Below are 18,948 nucleotides of genomic sequence, written 5' to 3'. Positions count from 1 at the left end.
GCGCCATTAAAGTTTAAGTTTTGCATTGTATTAATTGTCCTGAGTGCCCGTTGGGACTGAACATTTAAACAAATAATTTAAATTCAGATGAATCTGTGATCCTCTTCAGTTTAATCTACCAGCACCATCTGATCAAATCGACAGGACTACAAGTCTGGAAAAATCTCAAGGGGAGACATAACTAACACCTAAATACACAGATATTCAAATTAAAAAGTCGCTTTCACCAGCCAGGCACTGGTCCATAAAGATCATCTGGGACAGGCCTGCGTCAACAAGAGCAGCTTTCTAGCCCTGACTGAATAGAACATTATCATGTTAATAGTGTTATATCTAGGCAGTTTATATTGCATGTATCTCTTGAACCAACACTCTTAGAGAACTCATTTGGGTGTCAAAACGTTATGCAAAAAATCCTCGATTAAATGGACCAAACCCCATTATTTTGAAATATCGTTTTATTATGTAAATTAGGCATATGTGAATTTTTCGCAACTAATGTGTCATATGTCCTCGCATTCGTAGTGACAAGCCTGTTATGTTGGGCTAGAAAGACAAATGTAGAAGTGAGTTCAAGGGAAACATCTATCATTCAGAAATTATACATGATGTAATAAGTATTAGATCAATTGATTTGTACCAGAGAGAGGAATCTAGTGAGTTAATTCTTAAAGTGGTCACATAGTTAGAATTTAATGTTTTAAAAGGTTGTAATATTTAATGCAAGAACTCCCTGAGATGACAGTACATTACATGGGAGGGGAACTGGGTATAGAAGTTACTCCTATCCAACTGTTTCCTTCAATAATATGCCCAATGACTGTGGAGGGGTACGTCTACTGTGATGTCACATTTCGAAGATTGTCCAATCATATACACTGACTTATTATATTGGGGAAAGTTTACACACCTCAAAAAGGTGGGGTTTTCTGTTCTATAAAGGTTCAAACCCAGGAGACACTTGGGACCACTCACATATTATTACTGTAGGGGAACACTAATGGACACTTACTGAAGGGACTTACTCGCTCACTCACTGACTGAGGAAGAGAAGAAAGAATTGATAACAGGAGGGAGAAGGAATAGATTTTCCATCCTTTTGGACGCTTTGATTGATTATTGGTAGAGACTGCAAGTGAGGTCTACTAGGAGTTAAAGTCCCAGTCCTCCTTCCGTGGAAGAGATAGCAGACAAGCTGTAGAAAATGGCTGATCATATCTTACTGGCTAATGCCCAACTATTGCTAGAGGGGGAGAATAGTACCAGTCCTTAAGAGGGTGTCCACCTGTACGTGATTCAGTCAAAACAAATCCTGGTGTCAGTATCATCTAAAAGGCAAGTAATCTTGAATGGAGTGATCCTGTAAAGGGAATTAGAATAAATCCAAGTCCCTATAATTGTTTATTATTGAAGGATGGGAATAGATACTGAGAAGTTAGGAGACATTTTACACGTTTATGTGCTTCTGGAAAAGATATATTTTATATATTATGTCCCATGGTGTGTATACAGTGAGATCCATCTGACCCTTTTTATGGTAAGGATGTCCAGAAGAGAAGAACTATTAAAGGGGGTCGAAAAGGTCATCTTACTGTGTGCATACCTTGAAAAATAAGATAATTGAAGTAATTCCTGGGTATATCATCAAGCAGAATATTGATATTTATATGTGATTGCTCAAGATAAAAGGGAGAGGGTTATTATTCACTGTCCATTTCTTTCTGCTGTTCAAGGTGCCCATTGAAAGGGAGAAAGGTACCTTTTCCAAAGTAACTGAATAAAACATCACTAAAGGGAATTTTGCCAACATACTGACGAACATAACTTTGCTTTGTTTACAAGCCATTCACGTACCCAAAGGTCCAACAGCTTGTTACAATTGAGTTGAAACTCTGACCTTTCTATTGAATAAAGGGGGAGGTATTTTGAATAAAGGCGAAGTAGCACAAAGTAGCTAGGCAGGGATTTTTTTTAATAAACTTTATTTTAAAGCGAGAGTTACAACGATACAGAGCACCACAAATCGAGTAGCATTTCACATTTAGCACAACATTAGAACTTTGGGCATATAACAACATTTGTCTCGATATATGGGGTGTTATCGGGGGTGTAGAGTCATTGGCTAATGCTGTATTACCTAGGTAACTTCTGAGAAGGGCCCAAATATATTTGGGGCGGAAACGCGCCTGTACAGTTAACACAAATTGTTCTTCATATTCATTTATCGTTGACAAGTCTCTTACGAAGTCAAGGAAGTCAATCTTATCGGGCGCTTTGATAGATTTCCAGTATTTCAATATACATTGTTTTGCAATTACACATGCTATACTAAACAGTCGTCTTGTGGTCTCGGCCACCTTGCCAATGTCCCCAAATAGGTATTTAAATGGGGAGGGGGTCGATGGGATAGCTGTAATTTCTTCCAGGACTTCTGCGACTTCTACCCAGAATGCTGCTGCCTTGGGGCATGACCAATACATATGATATGCAACTGCGTGAATTACATTTCATACAGCTCCCTGCGCATCCCTCGAGAAATTTAGATAGTTTAGTGAGGGTGTAATGTAACTGATTAAGTACTTTGAACTGAATTAGTCTCAGATCAGAGTTTAAGGAAACGGTTTTAGTGAGCTGACAGTATCTGAGCCATTTTTCTTCATTCAGTGTGATGCTTCGGTCACGTTCCCAGATCTCTTTTACAGTGTTGTGAGAAGTAGTGTGTGACTGAATTAGGTTATACAAAACCGAGACCCCTTTTTTCCGCCCATCCGTCACTACTATAGCTCGTATCCATTCATGGGTAGGGGATTCTGCAGGGAATGTAGGCCATTTGGCCGCAAATGCGGCCCTCATGCAGTCAAAGTGGAATCGCCCGAGTTGCCCTTTTCCCATTGGGTCAATACAGTCTTTCAGATCGATGTATAAACCTTCTGGGAACATATCCCGCATTTTGAATTGTTTTGCTGGGTCCCATATCCTTTGTAAGGTTTTATCAGATGTGGGTTTGATATTGGGGAAGTTCCACAAGGGGATTTCTGGGTTGTATGGGTTTTCCACCTCAATTCTCTTGTATATCTTGGTCCACGCGTGTGCAGTGGCACTGACCGGGTCAAATTCTCAGGTGTCTCTGTGATGGGGATTAAAGATGATCGATCGGACATCCAGGGGGGAGGCTGCACATTTCTCTATGGGTATATGTGGAGCTGTTTCATTGGGGTCATACAGGTGTTTAGCGAATTGTGCCTGTGACGATAGGTAATATAACTCAAAATCTGGGGTTGCAATACCGCCGTTTGTAAATGGTTCTGTAAGTCTTACCGCCCCATACAAATGTGGTGGCTATTGATTGCAGTTTCTTGAAGAAGGTTTTGCCAGGGCATATGGGTATATTGCCAAAACAATAAAGTAGCTTTGGGAGGACAACCATCTTCAGGAGCACAACACAGCCATATAGGGAGATAGGGAGTCTGGTCCATAATTGCAGTTTAGTAGTTAGTGTCTGTAGGATATCTTCATAATTGACTGTGTATAGTGTGTTTTTGTCTCTGGATACCATTACCCCTAGGTAACGAACCTGGCTTGGAGCCCACTTGAATCCGCCTATGTCTGATAAGTCTTGTACAACTGGGGTTAAGGGGAACAATTCAGACTTGGAAATATTGATTTTGTATCCAGAGTATTCAGCGAACTTGTGGATATCTGTCATTATTGGTTCCAAATGGCTCTGGGGTCGCGGATATATAATAAGGTGTCATCTGCATACAGGGAAATTAACTGTGGGGGTCTTGTCATTCTTATGCCCCTGTGTATGTGAAATTGCCGGATGTATTCTGCCATTGGTTCAATTGTGAGGGCAAATAGTATCTGGGAGAAAGGAAATACCTGTCTGGTTCCCCTGCCCAGGGTGAAGAGATTAGAGATTGTCTGGTTGGTGAGGACACGCGCCTCTTGGTTGGTATAAAGCAGTCGGATGCATTTTTGAAAATAACCACCCAGGCCGAACCGCTTAGGTACAGAAAACAGGTAGGCCCATGAGACCGAATCAAACGCCTTTTTGGCGTCCAAGGCTGCAACCACTGCATCTGCTTGCGGGTTGATCTCGGCCTTCACTCCAAAGAGTCTTCGCAGATTTAATGACATGGATCGAGTGGGGATGAAGCCCACCTGATCTGGATGGACAAGGGATGGCATGTGTGGAAGTAGTCTAGATGCGAGTACTTTACCGAAAATCTTCGCGTCAGTATTAATCAGGGAAAGGGGTCTATATGATGACAGGTCATGCGCTGTACGACGGGGTTTGAGGAGCACTGTGATCACTGCTTCTTGCATGGATGCGGGAGTGTACCTCGTTCCCATATGTTTAAGAGCATGGGGGCTAGCTTATCTTGGAATTCTTTGTAGAGTTCCACTCATAGGCCATCTGAACTTTGGGCCTTACCTGATGTCAGCGATTTTATAGCAGCTGTGATCTCATCTAATGTTGTTGGTGTGTCTAGTGCGGCACGTGTCTCGGGTGCGATGGTTGGGAGGTTTTATGTCCCGCAGGTATACATTGATCTCATCTGTGGATCTGGTGTCGCAGTTGGAGTATAGGGTTTTGTAGAATTCAGCAAATGTAGTATTTATGTCCCCTTCCTGATTAACCACCTCCCCTTTTGGAGTTTGAATGCTGGTAATTGGGCTACAGTGTCCTTCAGCTTTAAGCATATTAGCTAGGAATGTCCCTGCTTTGTTGCTTTCACCATACCTGCGTGCTCTGGTGGGGGTGGCTATATAAAGGATTTCTCTATCCGCTAGTTTGCTAAATTCGCCCAGCGTTGTGTGAATTTCAGAAAGAGTTTCCTTCTTGTGTGTAGCGCTGTATTCAGTTTCGAGCCCCATTAGGCTGGTTTCCAATGTAGTAAGTTCTTTCCTGACGGCTGTCAGCAGCCCAGTAGTTTTGGCCATGATGACGCCTCGTACCCACACTTTGAACGTTTCCCAAAGGGTTGCTTGAGTATCTACTGAGCCCTCATTCAATGTAATAAACTCTTCTATTTCTATGTGGAGTGCTTCGCATACATGGGGATCACGTAGTATGGCTGGGGGCATCCTCCAACGTCTGGCCTGTGGGGTGTTGCTGCATAGTGTGAGTGAGGGATATCGGGGAGTGGTCTGATAGGGTCCGGTGGTGGATATCACTACTCGTCACCGATCCTGACAATGAGGAGCTGATAAGCCAGTAATCTATGCGGGATTGGGTGGAGGGCACTCCAAGGGTCAGTTAGGAATAGTTGGGTCATAATCTGTCTCAGAGTGGAAGAAGCTTTTGTGGGTCCCCAGGGGTTACAGTAGATCGATCTAGTGATTTATCAAGGATCGCGTTAAAGTCTCCACCCCATAGTACATGTATGTCTTCTCCTATGTCCAGTTTATCTAGTATCGTAAGGTAAAATTCTGGGTCATCTATGTTCGGCCCGTATGTGTTAACAATTACTATATTGTGGCCGGCTATCTCTCCCCTCACTAAAACAAACCTGCCGTGTACATCAATTATACTTGATATCGAAAACCCCTCAGGATTGAGCTGAGTATTCTGTACCATAACTGAGGGAACCCCATTTAGTTAGAAAACTGGAATTCCCCTTTTGGATTGCGTGCGTTTCTTGTAGTAGCAATATCTTGGGATTATGTTGTGTAATATAGGCTGCAATCTTCCTGGCCTAATAGGGTTGTTAAGCCCTTGCACGTTCCAGGAAACCAGTTTTACAGACAGCCCTTTATGTAATTGAGTGTAATGTGCCATTTATAGGAGCGTTATCCCCCATGAGTTAATAGCATACAGCCGATCGGGCCGCTTCTGCCGCGCTGCAACTCTCTGGTTTTAAACCTGTAACCATTTATTTCAACCCTAAACCTTTCCCAACATGTATTGGCAACATGCCAATGGTAGATCTTTCCGCCGTCTCCCCCCTTCATCCCCACCCGCACCATCAACCCCAACCTGATGATGATATCCATTGTATAACTTCTGGAACTTTCCGGAGGTGCGTGTGTCGCGGACCATGACTGCCATAGTGGAGCCACACTCATCCGGTCAACAATACCAGTGTTTATCAGCGCTATCTAAGCACCCAACTTATCATGCCTTGCGAATCCTGAAAAGGATATCTTGACCAACGTTTCTAGTTGGCTGAGTCTTGTCTATCTTCTGTGGGTTGCAGGGGTCCTTTATGATCAAGTTTTTGTCTCTGCGGGGGCAGTTGGATCGTAGCTTCAATGTAATCTATTGCTGCTGCAGGGTTTTCGAAGAAGTGTGCTCGTCCTCCGTGTTGAATACAGAGTTTCGCTGGAAAACTTAAAGCGTATGGGACCTGGCATAGGCGAGGTTGCTTCTTGTCCTGATCGTACGATCTTCTTTGGGCTTGTATTCCGGCTGCAAAATCAGGATAGATGTGGATGTTATCCCCTTCGTATCTGAGGGGGCCCATTTCCCCTGCCGTCGGAGAGCTGTGTCCCTGTCCCTGTAATTCAATAGCTTGGCAAGTATGGTGCGAGGAGGGGCACCGGGTTTGGCACTGGGGCTAGCGTGCGGTGTGAAGTGGGAGAATGGGATAACACCCTCCCCCCCGATCTCATCCAGACCATGGCCTAGGGGATCACGGCCCAGGCACCCCCACGAGAGGAGTTCGCTTATTTACCAGATGACAAAGTACCCTGCTTCAAAAACATGCATATACGAAGAATATGCCCACTAGTACGCCCGGGTCAAGCCGACGCCTGCAACATGGATCAGCTGGACTAGAACAACAGCCACAAGTATTCACATCATTAGAGATGCCATGACGACATAGCCAACAGACAAGAATACACGTGCCACCATGCACACTGGCCACTCACACACCAACCAACACGAAGAATATGCTCAGTGCTATGACGTAGCGGACTGACATACTCACGGACATGCATCATTGTTATTTTTCACATAGGCCTTCTACAGCACAGCAGAAACTCAAGACGCCTGAAGAGCTTGTGTATATGCTTGCCAATGCTTTCTTGCTACCTATCACTATGAACATGCCACCATGTATACCTAATGCTGCATATGACACTGTCACCCTGCGACCCCCACGGTATGGATTATGTACCGCCACCCACGGACTAGGCCCAAGTAGGTCGCAAGCAAGAGTCCCCAGGCAGGAGCCTCGCAAACGAAAATCCTCTCAGAACGGAATACAAGTGCTGACCATGCAGAACGAGCCCCAACGAGAGCCCGCAGCCAAGGCCACGATGTTGCAACCTGCATGCCGAGGGTAATGCGCCAAGGTTATACCTACAGGTGCCAAGCCCTCAGAGACAAAATACAAAATCTAATGCTCATAATTCTACTCCAGCTACGGTCTCCCCACACGTGACTAAGCCGAACTGACAAGGTGCCAAGCCTACGAGACAGAGAACCGCCAGGGTCCCACGTCTGGGACACAATCTGCAACAACGAAGCAGCAAGTTGGACACCTACAGCAATGGGAAAGACCTGCTCACCAGCCCGTAAGCAGACCTGTACATTGTCTGAACAAACACATAATTGCACATGGTTGCTAATGTCAGGTGCACCACAAGCTGGGAACGACGATGGTCCCAGGCTTGGGGGCTCGCGGGAGAACCAATCAGAATACAGGGGGGCTCATCACTGACGCTATTACACTTAGCCAATCACCAAAGGTCCCCTTGTAACAATTACAATGTAACAACTGTTAGGGACAACCCAAGTGTACCACCTGAGCCATCCTCATCCACTAACATTTCTTCCCATAGGGGATCTATACTAACCCTACCAATCGGGGAACCAACCCAAAGTGGCGATAGGTTTTGTGATGATTTTCCCATGTGACAAAAGTTGCGCGTCATACTGCTGTAAAAAGGGCCTGCGAGCCCCACTAACGACAAGAGCCACTCCGGATGCATACGGACTGTGCGTATCCCTGCCGTTACTCTAATAAACAGCAGTAGTTGCCTTGCTCCTTGTGTGTGTGTCATACTTCTGTTGGGACATGGGAGGAGTTGGGGCCTACCCAGCCCCGGAGGTCTGCGGACGGCTCTGCCGGCCCCGGGAGATAACCCCGACAGGTGGGCTCTTTCAATCAAGAAGTGTTTGGAAAAAGCATTGTCTCCAAATAGGGACTTCAACAATGACTCCACATGTGTCTCCATGGGCCCTTTGCAGAAAGACTCCACCACTCCTACAATACGGATATTATTGCGACGGGATCTGGATTTTAGGTCTTCACATTTTCTGCGCATCTTACTCATCTCGCCTTTCAGCAGGGTGATGTCATGCGTATTCTGCCCGATGGGAGTCCTCGTTATTGCTGATCATAGCTTCTGCCTCCGTCACTCGTGTGCTTTCCTTCTTGACCCGGGCTTTCAAGGAGCTAATGGTGGCCACAATGTCATCCAATTTTACATTGACCAACATGAACCCACTCTGTACTGTGGTGAGGAGCTGTTCATATCTTAGTGGATTCCGATGTTGCTGTAGGCGGTTCAGTTGGTGGTGTAGGCATTGTGTCTGCCGATTGACTACTTGTGAGTTAGTCCATTGGTCCTGTTTCTTTTTCTTTGAGACCACTCCTTTTGGCATCGCCGGTGTGTGTCAGGCGTTGGTGTCGGACAACCTGCCAATAGCCAGTGTGTAAAGGTTCCAGGCTGAGACACCAAGTATGTCGGTTTAACAGATCACCCTGAGTTCCAACCTGCACTGTGGGTGTGGATCGGGGTGTTCCTGTTCTACAGTTTTCCACCTGGGCCTAGGTCTGTGTGTGGATGGAGAAATGTTTTAAATGGGGGGGACACAGTGCAAATCAGGTGCATTGGATTGCAGTGTGTTAGGTGTAGGTCGGGTCTGCACTTTCCTCAGCTGTAGTAGGATATGTAGAATGGACTATTGCGTTTCAGGACGTATACCCCTACTGCAGTGATCACTTCAGGTACTGCAATATCATTTGGATGGGCTGTGATCTCCCACGTACCAAGTTATGACTTTGTCTAACGTTGCGATATTTCAAAGAGTCTTGTCTCACGTGCTGTTATAAATATTGTTTGTAGCACAAGGGATCTTTTACCTGTTGCTTTAATAATCCACACCACCTCAGTGTGTATCTCCTCTGTAACACGTCCCCTGCAGTCTTGTGGAGGTCCTGTGGTGCAGCACTATGGTGTGAGACCATCCGGGCGAGTTAGCTTATAAGATATTGTTTACTGCTGCAGGGGTTTACTCGCTGTTTTGAAGTTGTTGTTGTTGGGTTGCACTCTGGATGGCGGCTTTTGAAATGCGTCCTTCAGAGGAGGTTGTGTTAGCGCGCTCACCCCAACTCAGTTTGCACAGTGGACTCGTTGATCTCCGGTGTCGCACACGTGGTTCACAGTTATTTGTTTCTCGGCCGTCGGGCATCCGCCCGGGTCACGCACGTCTCGGTACAGGAGCTGTTGTCTCCCTGTATTCTGCAGCTGTCCTCCTAGTGAAATAGTGCCTCGGAGCGATGTGTGTTACGGACCCATGCGCATCAAGCCACGGGCATTTACCGCAGCCGCTCAACTTGTATATGGATATCTCGGCTGGGGCATCCTGATGCTGCCGTCGGTTCAGTAGTCCCCTGCGCTCCGCTCTCCGGCTTGACGAGTCAGGTCAGGGGGCTTCACGTTAGCATCCTCCAAGGGTGGCCGCCAGTCCCGGCACCTTATCGGGTGTTTAGCACACAAGGCAGCTGCACAATGGCTCGGAGGCCGGTCATGCGCCTCCGCTCAAACTGCCGCTGCCCAGGGTTGCAGGGTCGGTGTTAACGGATTATGTGGAGGCAGTGTTGCCGCATTCTTCTGGCGTCCGCATGGAGCCCCGCCTCCAGCTAGGCACACATGGCCTGTGGGTGTTTACAGCCCGGGGTCTAGATTGGCTTCATCGCGTTGCTGCTCTTCAGCCGCCTCTTCCTGCCTGATACGTCAGAGCTTGTGTAGGCGTTTTCTAGGGCAAATTTTGGGGGATTTCATCTGGGTTTTCTCCCAGCAGGGCACAAAGTCTTTGGGCACAAATCCACCACTATTGTGCGACCCAGACGGCACGAAATGAGGATGTTTAGCAGCCATCTTGTGTGCGCGCAACAGCACCCTTAGGTAGGGATATTTTAACTAATGTGTTGAATTAACAAATGAAAGATTAATCCTGGACTCCCCTGAATACAATCTATGGTGCCTGTGTGCTCAGGTTGAATTAAATTCATAGATACTTATGGTGAAGTGTGTGTTACTAAAGTTTCTATTCCCATATCGGTGACATTGAAAACTAAAGTGACTAGTGTGTTGATTATTTTTTACCATTTGCCTTTTTTTTTAAGAAACAATTTGTTTATCTGTAATGGTATGCAGTGTTTATAACGAAAGAAAAATAACTACACTCTTTAACGACACCTAAAAAACATCAAAAAGTTGAATTTTTTAGTAAAAGTATATATGGGGTGGGGAAAGGGATTAAAGGTGGTGGGGGAAATTGGGGGAGGGTAAAAGGCAGTATAAATAAAAAATATATAAAATATGTTATTCAGGTGTCGTTTTAAAAGTATGTCGTCATTTATGGTGTGGTTGTAAAGACATGGAACCATCTGTAACATGATTCAATTATTTCTATTTGGTTAATAAACAGAACTTCGGTGCAAGCCTGCATGTTCCTTGTCCCAAAAGGGGAGAGAAGCTATGGGGAATCAATTCTATTAAATTGAGGTGTCAGATGACTGAACCGAGATGCACCCTTACCAAAAAGGGCAAACCCTAATCCATTGGCTTGTACTTCTATAGCTTGAAATAAATTGACACACCCAGCCAAGAGTGAAAATTGGTTCTTTAAGGTCCGACTATTTCCCCTCCCCAGGGAAGCTATTTGAGACTGGTGGCGAAATCAGAACCAGCCTGGAAATATTCACTCTATGTAGCTGCCAGAGTCATAGATCCTGACTACCCAGCAGAAATCCAGGTATTGTTACACAATTCAGGGGTGCAACAATACACTGTGGGGAAAGGAGAACCCACAGCCTAGGGAATCTTAGGGCAGGCTCTAATACAAACTGTACAGGAGGCAGATAAGCTTTCCCATATCATAAGAGGCAACCAGGGTTTTGAACAGGCAGATCTAACCCCTTCCTCTCCCACTAAGGGGGGGGGTGACACTCCCACCCTACCAGAACTGGCTTTAGCACAATTAAATGACCAAAATCTGCCTGAAGCATGTCAGAAAGTTGTCCCTGAAACTGTAAGCCTTGACGAAAGTTGACCCTTTCTTTTTATCAGAGGGGAGGGGCTCTTCTATCAAGGACATACTGAGAGTGATGGGACCTACTGACATCGTCTTGTAATCCCTCAGAGTCATGGAGATGGCCCAATCCCACCTCACGAATGGACACCAGGATGTGACCAAGATGGGACTAACTCCTCAGGACATTTTATTGGCCCAGGCAATATTTCCGATGTTAAGCACTTTGAGGCAATTGTGAAATCTGCCAAAGGACTTTGGCCACTAAAGTCAGTAGAGTCCCATTGTAACCCCTCCCCATTATCATTCTCTAGGATTTCCATGGACATAATGGGGCTCCTTGAACCATCCAAACTGGTCAAATACATCTTGGCCATTCTTGACTATGCTACTGTCTATATCCTTTCCCATTAGAAACAATATGACAGAACATATATTGAAAAACCTGATCCCTTTCCTCTCCAAAGAGGGGTTCCCAAAAGAAATTCTAACCGATCAAGGCTCAACCTTTATGTCCTGCCTTATGCAGGCAGTAAAGGAGACCCTCAATATTAAGACCTTTAGGACCTCTGTGTACCACCCTCAGACGGACGGTCTGGTAGAATGCTTCAGTCAGAACCTGAAGCAAATACTAAAGAAATTGCTAGGTCCAACGAAAAAAAGAAAATTGGGACCTGATGATGCCCTTGGCCCCATTCGCCATGAGGAAAACTACCCAATCATCTTTGGGATATTCCCTGTTTAAGTTCATATATTGGGAGAACCCAGGGATGTCTTCAACATGTTGAGAGAAAGTTGGGAGGAGGTTCCATTGATATCTCAGGCTGCCAACAAGTTAAAAGACCATTTGAATGAAGTGAGGGCAATCACCACTAGTCCTGGAACATCAGAAGGGTACATATGACTGACAGGCTATCAATAGATCTTTTTCAGTACGAGGTCAGGTAATGGTTGTGCTGCCCACCTCCAAAGACGAGATGTAACGGGCGATGTGGTGGGGAACGTCCGGCTAGTAACACATTTTTTGTTCCTCAAGGATTGATTTTATCCTTGTAGCGGCTGCTGATTGGGAACTTGTTGAGGAACTTTCCATCATCGAACGCAGAGACAGTCACCATAAACCATTACTTTTGGAAGTTATAACTGAGCTCCAAATTCATCATCTTAGGTGACCTCAACCTGGGCCTCAATGAACCCTCTGGCATACACGCCAAAAGTGTAGCCATGTCTCTCGGTCACACTGGCTTCCTTTAGCGAATCACTGACTCTACTTGCATCCATGACCGCACCCTTGATTGGATTGCTGATCTCAACTGTAACATCACCTACCCGTACATCTCGACCTGTCCATGGGCAGGTCACCTTTGACATAGTGATGGGTAAAATGCCCTCCTCTTGCCACACTATCAAACCTAATGGCCTAGCCCGCTGCTCCAAAAACCTAAGCAAGGACCACCTCCTTCCATTCCTCTCAGACCTCAAGAACCCAACTAATAGAACAACCAACCCTGTGGCCCTAGTCGATCTCTACAACGCTACGATTACTCAAGCATTTGTTATACTCGCCTACTCAAACAGCGCAAAGCCAAACCTGCTCTAAAGAAAAACGTATGGTTCACCCCTTGCTTCATGCACTCTGAAATGACCTTCAGAATATACTGGGAGGAAAACATTTTCTTTAGCTAACAAAATCCAATTTACTTCTCTCATCAAAGAGTACAAAAAGGTCATACACACCATCAAAGCCAACAGCTACAATAAGAGAATAGAACGCACCAATTCTAATTTTCATGAACTCTTCACTATTTTGCACAAACTCGAGTCTCCAGTCCCCCTTCTCACCATTCACACAGTAGATGACGGCTGGTGCATCACAGGAAAAATCTGCTCAGTCCAGAAAAAAGAAATCTGCAACAAGCCATCCGAGCCAAACCACCACCCTCCTCTCACCCTGTGACACCACACTCCCCATCCTCCGCGCCTTTTGTCTTTCACCCTGTCTCAGAACTGGAAGTAGCCAAAATAATCAAAAGCCTCAAGCCATCCCAATGGAAAGGTGACATTTGCCCGGCCCACATCATTTAAGACTGTGCAGAGTCAATCACACCATTCAGCACAGCCATAATCAATGCCTCCTTCTCCACACAAACTGTTCCAGAATCCCTGAAAGAAGCTGTTAAAAAATCCCTAAATCAACCCCTCGATCCCTACCAACTACCGTCCCATCACAACAGTACCCTTCATCCTAAAGATCCTCGACCGTGCAACCCACATCCAAGTATAACAATACCTTGAAGGAACCACAACCTCGGCACCCATCAATCAGGCTTTCGCAGAAGGCACGGCATGGATTCTGCCCTGCTTGAGCTGAAAAATCAACTAGACGACATCAAGGACACAGGGAAACCTGCCTTGCTCATCATGCTAGATCTCTCAGCTGTGTTTGATCTCGTCGACCATCAGTTTCTCAGTGATCACCTCACCACCACAGCAAACTTCTCTACTGCAGTCACTGACTGGATCAAATCCTTCCTAGCTGACAGATCCTCTCGGGTCTTCATAGATGATCATACTTCCTCACCCATGCCAGTTACCTAAGTCATCCCCCAAGGTTCTTTTCTTTCTCCGACTCTGTGTAACATCTATGCAAAACCCCTCGTCGATCACCTGGATGCCCTCAGCATCTCCTACACGAACTACGCCTATGACACCCAAATAACACTAAGACACTGCTACCATCAACTCGGTCTATGCCATCGTGCAAAACTGGATGGCAAATTACATGCTATGCCTAAACAACGATAAAACTGAGATTCTCATTGTTGGCTCCCCCACCACTCTCCACAACTTGGATCCGGCCTACAATTCCTTCAACATCGACGGCAACCTAATCCTCATCTCACCTGCTGCTAAAACTCTGGGTGTCTATCTAGACACCTCACTCGACCTCTCACATCAAGTTAACGCCATCTCCTCCACTGCAACCTACACAGACAAACTGATCAACGCCAGTAAGTCTTTCCTCTACACACCCAACCGCCTCACAATTGCCAAAGCCATCACCAGGGCCAAGTTGGACTACTGCAATGCCCTCTTTCCTTGCACTTCAGAACACAACCTGAAAAGGTTACAAATAATCCAAAATAATGCCAGCCGAGCTGCCCTCAGACTTACCAAAAATGCCCACGTCTCAGAAGTCAGAAAAAGACACCCATTGGCTGCCGATCTGAGAACGGATCAACTTCAAGATCCTCTCCATCGTTCACAAGTGCCTCTCCGAAACTGCACCTGTCTACCTTTCTCAGCTTGTGGAAAAATACACCCCCTCTTGCCCACTAAGATCCTCACACAACCACTTGCTCAAAGTGCCCAGCTTCAAAGGCCAATCTGCAGGAGGCTCAAGCTTCCCTGACGTTGACCCTAAACTGTGGAACAATCTTCCCTTGTTCTTGAGAATGGATCCCACCTATTGGTCCTTTAGGAGAAACTTCAAAACCCTGCTTTTCGCCTAAGCTCCTCGGAGTCAAGACACTATATTATTGCTGAAAGTCCTGAACATACGCGTCCTACTTTCCCCGTTTACCTTTACCTGTACAAACCTTCCCCTTTCCCTAATGTAACTAGCGTCTAGATATCTGAGGGTTCAGTGTGCTGCTACAAATGCATAAATAAATAAATTAGTGTGATTAAGCGGTTGAAACTAATAGGCTGGTACCTAGTGTGCCACTGGGAATGCTAGGCGTACTGTTAAATGGGATAAAAATGAGGAGGCAGTAATTAAACCCACTATTTACCTTTGGGCACTGCCTAGCATCCAAATCGTCAGTGGGGAGTAGTGGGGGGTTGAGTAATAGATAGGTACTGATCGAGTTTCATCATTTGGATGCCGGTATTAACCCATTATTCACTAAACCAGCGAATTAAATTGGGTGGATGATGGTGGTCAGGAATCCTTGGTGCCAAATAGCTAAAAGGGCACTGTGAACAAAGAGGAGTTACGCTATTATGAGTTTAAGTACAAGAGCATTACCAGTGAGAAAAAGGAGGAAAGCCAGAAGCTTGAATTGGAAAAACTCCTTGAGGCAGCTTCTAGGAATGATGTCAATCATTCTGGGCTTTGGTTGCCGGCAGAAAGAGGAGCAACGACAACTGGATCCACTGTTTTGTCCCGCCCTGAGGACTGGTTTGACCATTTCTGCAGATTATATGAAGGTGTAGTGGTGGGAGAATGAGTGCATTCTGGAAGGGAGGCATGGTATCACAAGTAGACACTGACAAGAGTTGCAAGTTTCAAAACCCTTATTGTTAGATTCAAGGGGGTTGGAAAAACTCCTGTCTGGCCCTATAACCAAGATGGGAGTAATCTCGACCATCAAATAATAAAGAAACAGTGCTAGTCAGTCTTAGTCAAATAAAAAAGGCCTATACTAACAAAAACCTAATGCCTGCCCTTTACTCTAATACAAACAAATGTGGCATAGGGATATGTATAACAAAAAAAAGGTTAGATGAAACACTTGATGGATGAACACAATTTGGCTTTCGAACGCAGTTAGGTGGTTGGCTCTGCCCGGCAGGGCCTTCTAGGCCATGCAATTCTGAGTCACAAGATCACGGGTTTAACCTCTCGGGTCCTCATCACCCAAGTCCAGGTCACCCTTCAATCTTCTACACAGTTTCAACAAAAAGTTTCTAAGTATAGTATTTGGTCGCAGTTCACTATAGGTTCCCCTCAATCGAGCTCAAAATTTTAACTTCCACTTCTCATACAGGTCTCCCTCAGCTGAGCTCAGACCCTCTTTGCCTTTCAGCTGCCGAAAACTTTCGAAACTTGGAGGATTTTAGCACTCACATCAGCATGACCAGATCGACCCTCCTTTCTTTCTTTACCTCCACTTTACATATTTTTGTTCAGTTCCAAGGTCTCTTGGAAAATATACTTGCTACATATGACTTGCTTTCATCTCAAATGCTCCTAGATTAAATCTTTCAAACTTTTCTCTCATGCAGCTTTGTGGTTCCTTTCTTTCTCTGGCTTCCCGCTGCCTCTGCAGCTTTAATACATTTTACAGAGACTTTCGATTAGGCAATCTCACTCCGCCAGACCACTCTGCTACTTTGTAATTTCGTATTTACAGTTCGTAACAATGGATTCACTTTCATTCACAGTTTATCGTTGCTTGCGTAACCTTCATCCCTCGGATACTATTGCAAGCATTTCAATTAAACACAGATCAGGCTTTCTTTGCTTCCCTCAACTCACTGGTCGTGTTATGGTGCTGTCCGTCTTTTGTGCCTTTGATGTAGGAATCATGGTTGTTGCTATTGCCGCTTAAGTGTTAAGGGTGCAGGTGTTGCACGCCCGTAGGGTGTTCCGCAACAGAGGGCAGCACGGTGAAGAGCCCGAAGATCCTCTCCTTTTGTGCTCATCTGCTGGCCTACACTCGAGGACCTTGCGAGGACCCCTCAAGGAGGATAAGTAGAAGAGATAAGCGCACATTGAGGTGAGCAGGGCTGGGGACCTGTGGGGATGTTCTTTTACTAACTCTGTGACTGGGAAATACAGGCAATTTGACATGGAGGGCTCAGAGCTTTTAGTCGCCCCGAGCCCTTCGAACCCTCTCTGTTCCCAGCTGTCTCCTGCTGGGTGAGCCATCATTAAGCCCAGGCCCAAGTGCAAGATACTTGCTGCTAGGCAGAAATCGGGCTAACATTCATACCATTATGGTGGGGAGTCTGAATTAGCTACCAACATTGATGCTGACCGGCTGTGAAAGCCTGTAGCGCCACCAAGCTTTCGGCAAGGCCTATTTTTTGATTAAAGAAATCGGCCAGTTTCTGGGCTCTAATGAAGGTGCATAGAAGGGACAGACTTCTAAACCAGGAGTGCACCGCAGAACGGGGACAAAAGATAATTTGGGGGCTATGTCTTTATCTATGTCTTGATGAGAACCCATTACTTAAAACTGAGGCTGAACCAGTCACTAATGAAGGTTTGCCGATTTCCCTAGGACCCTTAGTGTGCTTTGACAACAACATGAGCAACGCTACTGTCCCTGGCAGCGACTGTGGTACTCCTCCCTTAACTCTTAATATCTCTGGACAATTCCTCTTTGCCCCAGAACCCTCTTGCTTACAGTTAGGCTCCTAAGAAGCATACCGGTCATACCTCCATAGATACGACTAGTACTGAGTTGGGACTACAATTAAATCCAGGTGCCGAAGTGGATAGATCTGGCCCTGGCCAATATCCTGAATGTACGTGCATGTCTGGGCCAGGTTCGGCTCAGGTGGGCTTGCCGGTTTCATTGGCCAGCACAGACTTGGTAATTGATGATGTGCCCTTTTCAGCCTCTCGCCCCAGTAGTGTCTGCAGTAAGAACATCACACAATCAGGGAGCAGCTCCTAGCTCCATCTAACTCCATTTCGAGCCCCTAGGATAACTAGTCATCCCTCCAACCTAACCTAGAACTGGGTGCCATGGAGGACTGCATCACTAAGGGATGCAGTTGTAACATCGTTCTCTCTGAACTTAAAGACATCAAGAAATTACTTTTGGCCCTGTTAAAAGTCTATGGGAAGAGATGGGTGGGTGCTACGGGGGAGTCCCTCACTGACTCTGTGATGGCCAATGGTTTGATATCTGCCCCTCTGAACCCCTCAAAAAGTCAGACACATTTAGCACACTGAGCTCTGGAGCGACGGCTGTCTCCCATATAACCAACTCTCTGAGTCACCCTTAGGCTACCACCCCCCATGAGTCCAATGCGTGTACCCAGAAGCCACAGATGCCGCAGCCCCACACCAAGCAACCTGACCAGCAATATACCCAGCAGTACAAATCTAGGGAAATTCTCAAGTCTCCTGTTGATAACACCTTGCGCACAGCACGGGAGGCAAGAGATTCAAATAAAGTGGGTAACCTCAGTCGCATCAAGGCGGTTCATAGAGTTTTCATCCCAAGTCCCAGATCAAGCACCCATAATAGCTCTGTACAAGGGAAGACCCGAAGGGGTGTTATTCTTCTCCAGGGGATCCCCAGACTCCTCCCCAACCAGCACGAACCAAGGCACTCCCTCCTCAACAAATGCTTGCATTGGCTCCTCAAAACAAGGGGCTACACGTTTATGACCACGGAAGTCATAGGGAGCTGCTATAGGGTGCATAACGAAGGAGACTACCCTAACGTCTCAGTAAAGATGGAGTTTTTGGACCAAAGGGTGGCGGGGAGCATCCTGGATCGAGCGAAGGTCTTTTGCCCAGCCTGTATTCAGTAGGATTGCATCAGCCCTTATCTTCGCCCTGGACTTGTTGACGCAACTGGAAGCACCTCGCCAAACTCTGCTCTTTCTGGGGCAACCTTGGTACCCTTGGGGAAAATAATAACTAGGGACCCTGGTGGGCCCAAGGTTAACAAACCTTGATCTGTCTTGTGCATGCTACCAAAGGGATTTTCCTGCCTTTCTGCTCACTGTGCCAGAGCGTGTAATTTAATGCTACATCAATTGTTTTTTCCTGATGAATCTCATTGCATTTTGAAAATGTGTTGCCAAATGTGAGTTGTTTCTGATTGTATTTGTAACGCTTACCTGATGCCCTGCAGGAGCGCCTGGCCTTCTGCTGTCGGGTGTGTGGTCCAAACCACTCATTCCCCACAGTAACAGAGTGTGGC

The 18,948-nt window shown here is 46.0% G+C and overlaps 1 protein-coding gene and 1 long non-coding RNA gene across 2 annotated transcripts in view; one reads left to right on the top strand and one right to left on the bottom strand.

The window, feature by feature from the left end:
- PIK3C2G (phosphatidylinositol-4-phosphate 3-kinase catalytic subunit type 2 gamma) overlaps positions 1 to 18,948 on the bottom strand; it is a 3,221,975-nt gene that overhangs the window by 2,025,871 nt on the left and 1,177,156 nt on the right. The window lies entirely within an intron of this gene.
- The window catches only part of LOC138513495 (uncharacterized), a 77,236-nt gene that overhangs the window by 17,316 nt on the left and 40,972 nt on the right, over positions 1 to 18,948 (top strand). The window lies entirely within an intron of this gene.

Source organism: Ambystoma mexicanum, chromosome 12 (genome assembly GCF_040938575.1).
Source record: "Ambystoma mexicanum isolate Mex_15411 chromosome 12, UKY_AmexF1_1, whole genome shotgun sequence".
NCBI lineage: Eukaryota > Metazoa > Chordata > Amphibia > Caudata > Ambystomatidae > Ambystoma > Ambystoma mexicanum.
The sequence above is the reverse complement of the archived record's forward strand: the minus strand, read 5'-3'. Positions and strand labels throughout refer to the sequence as shown.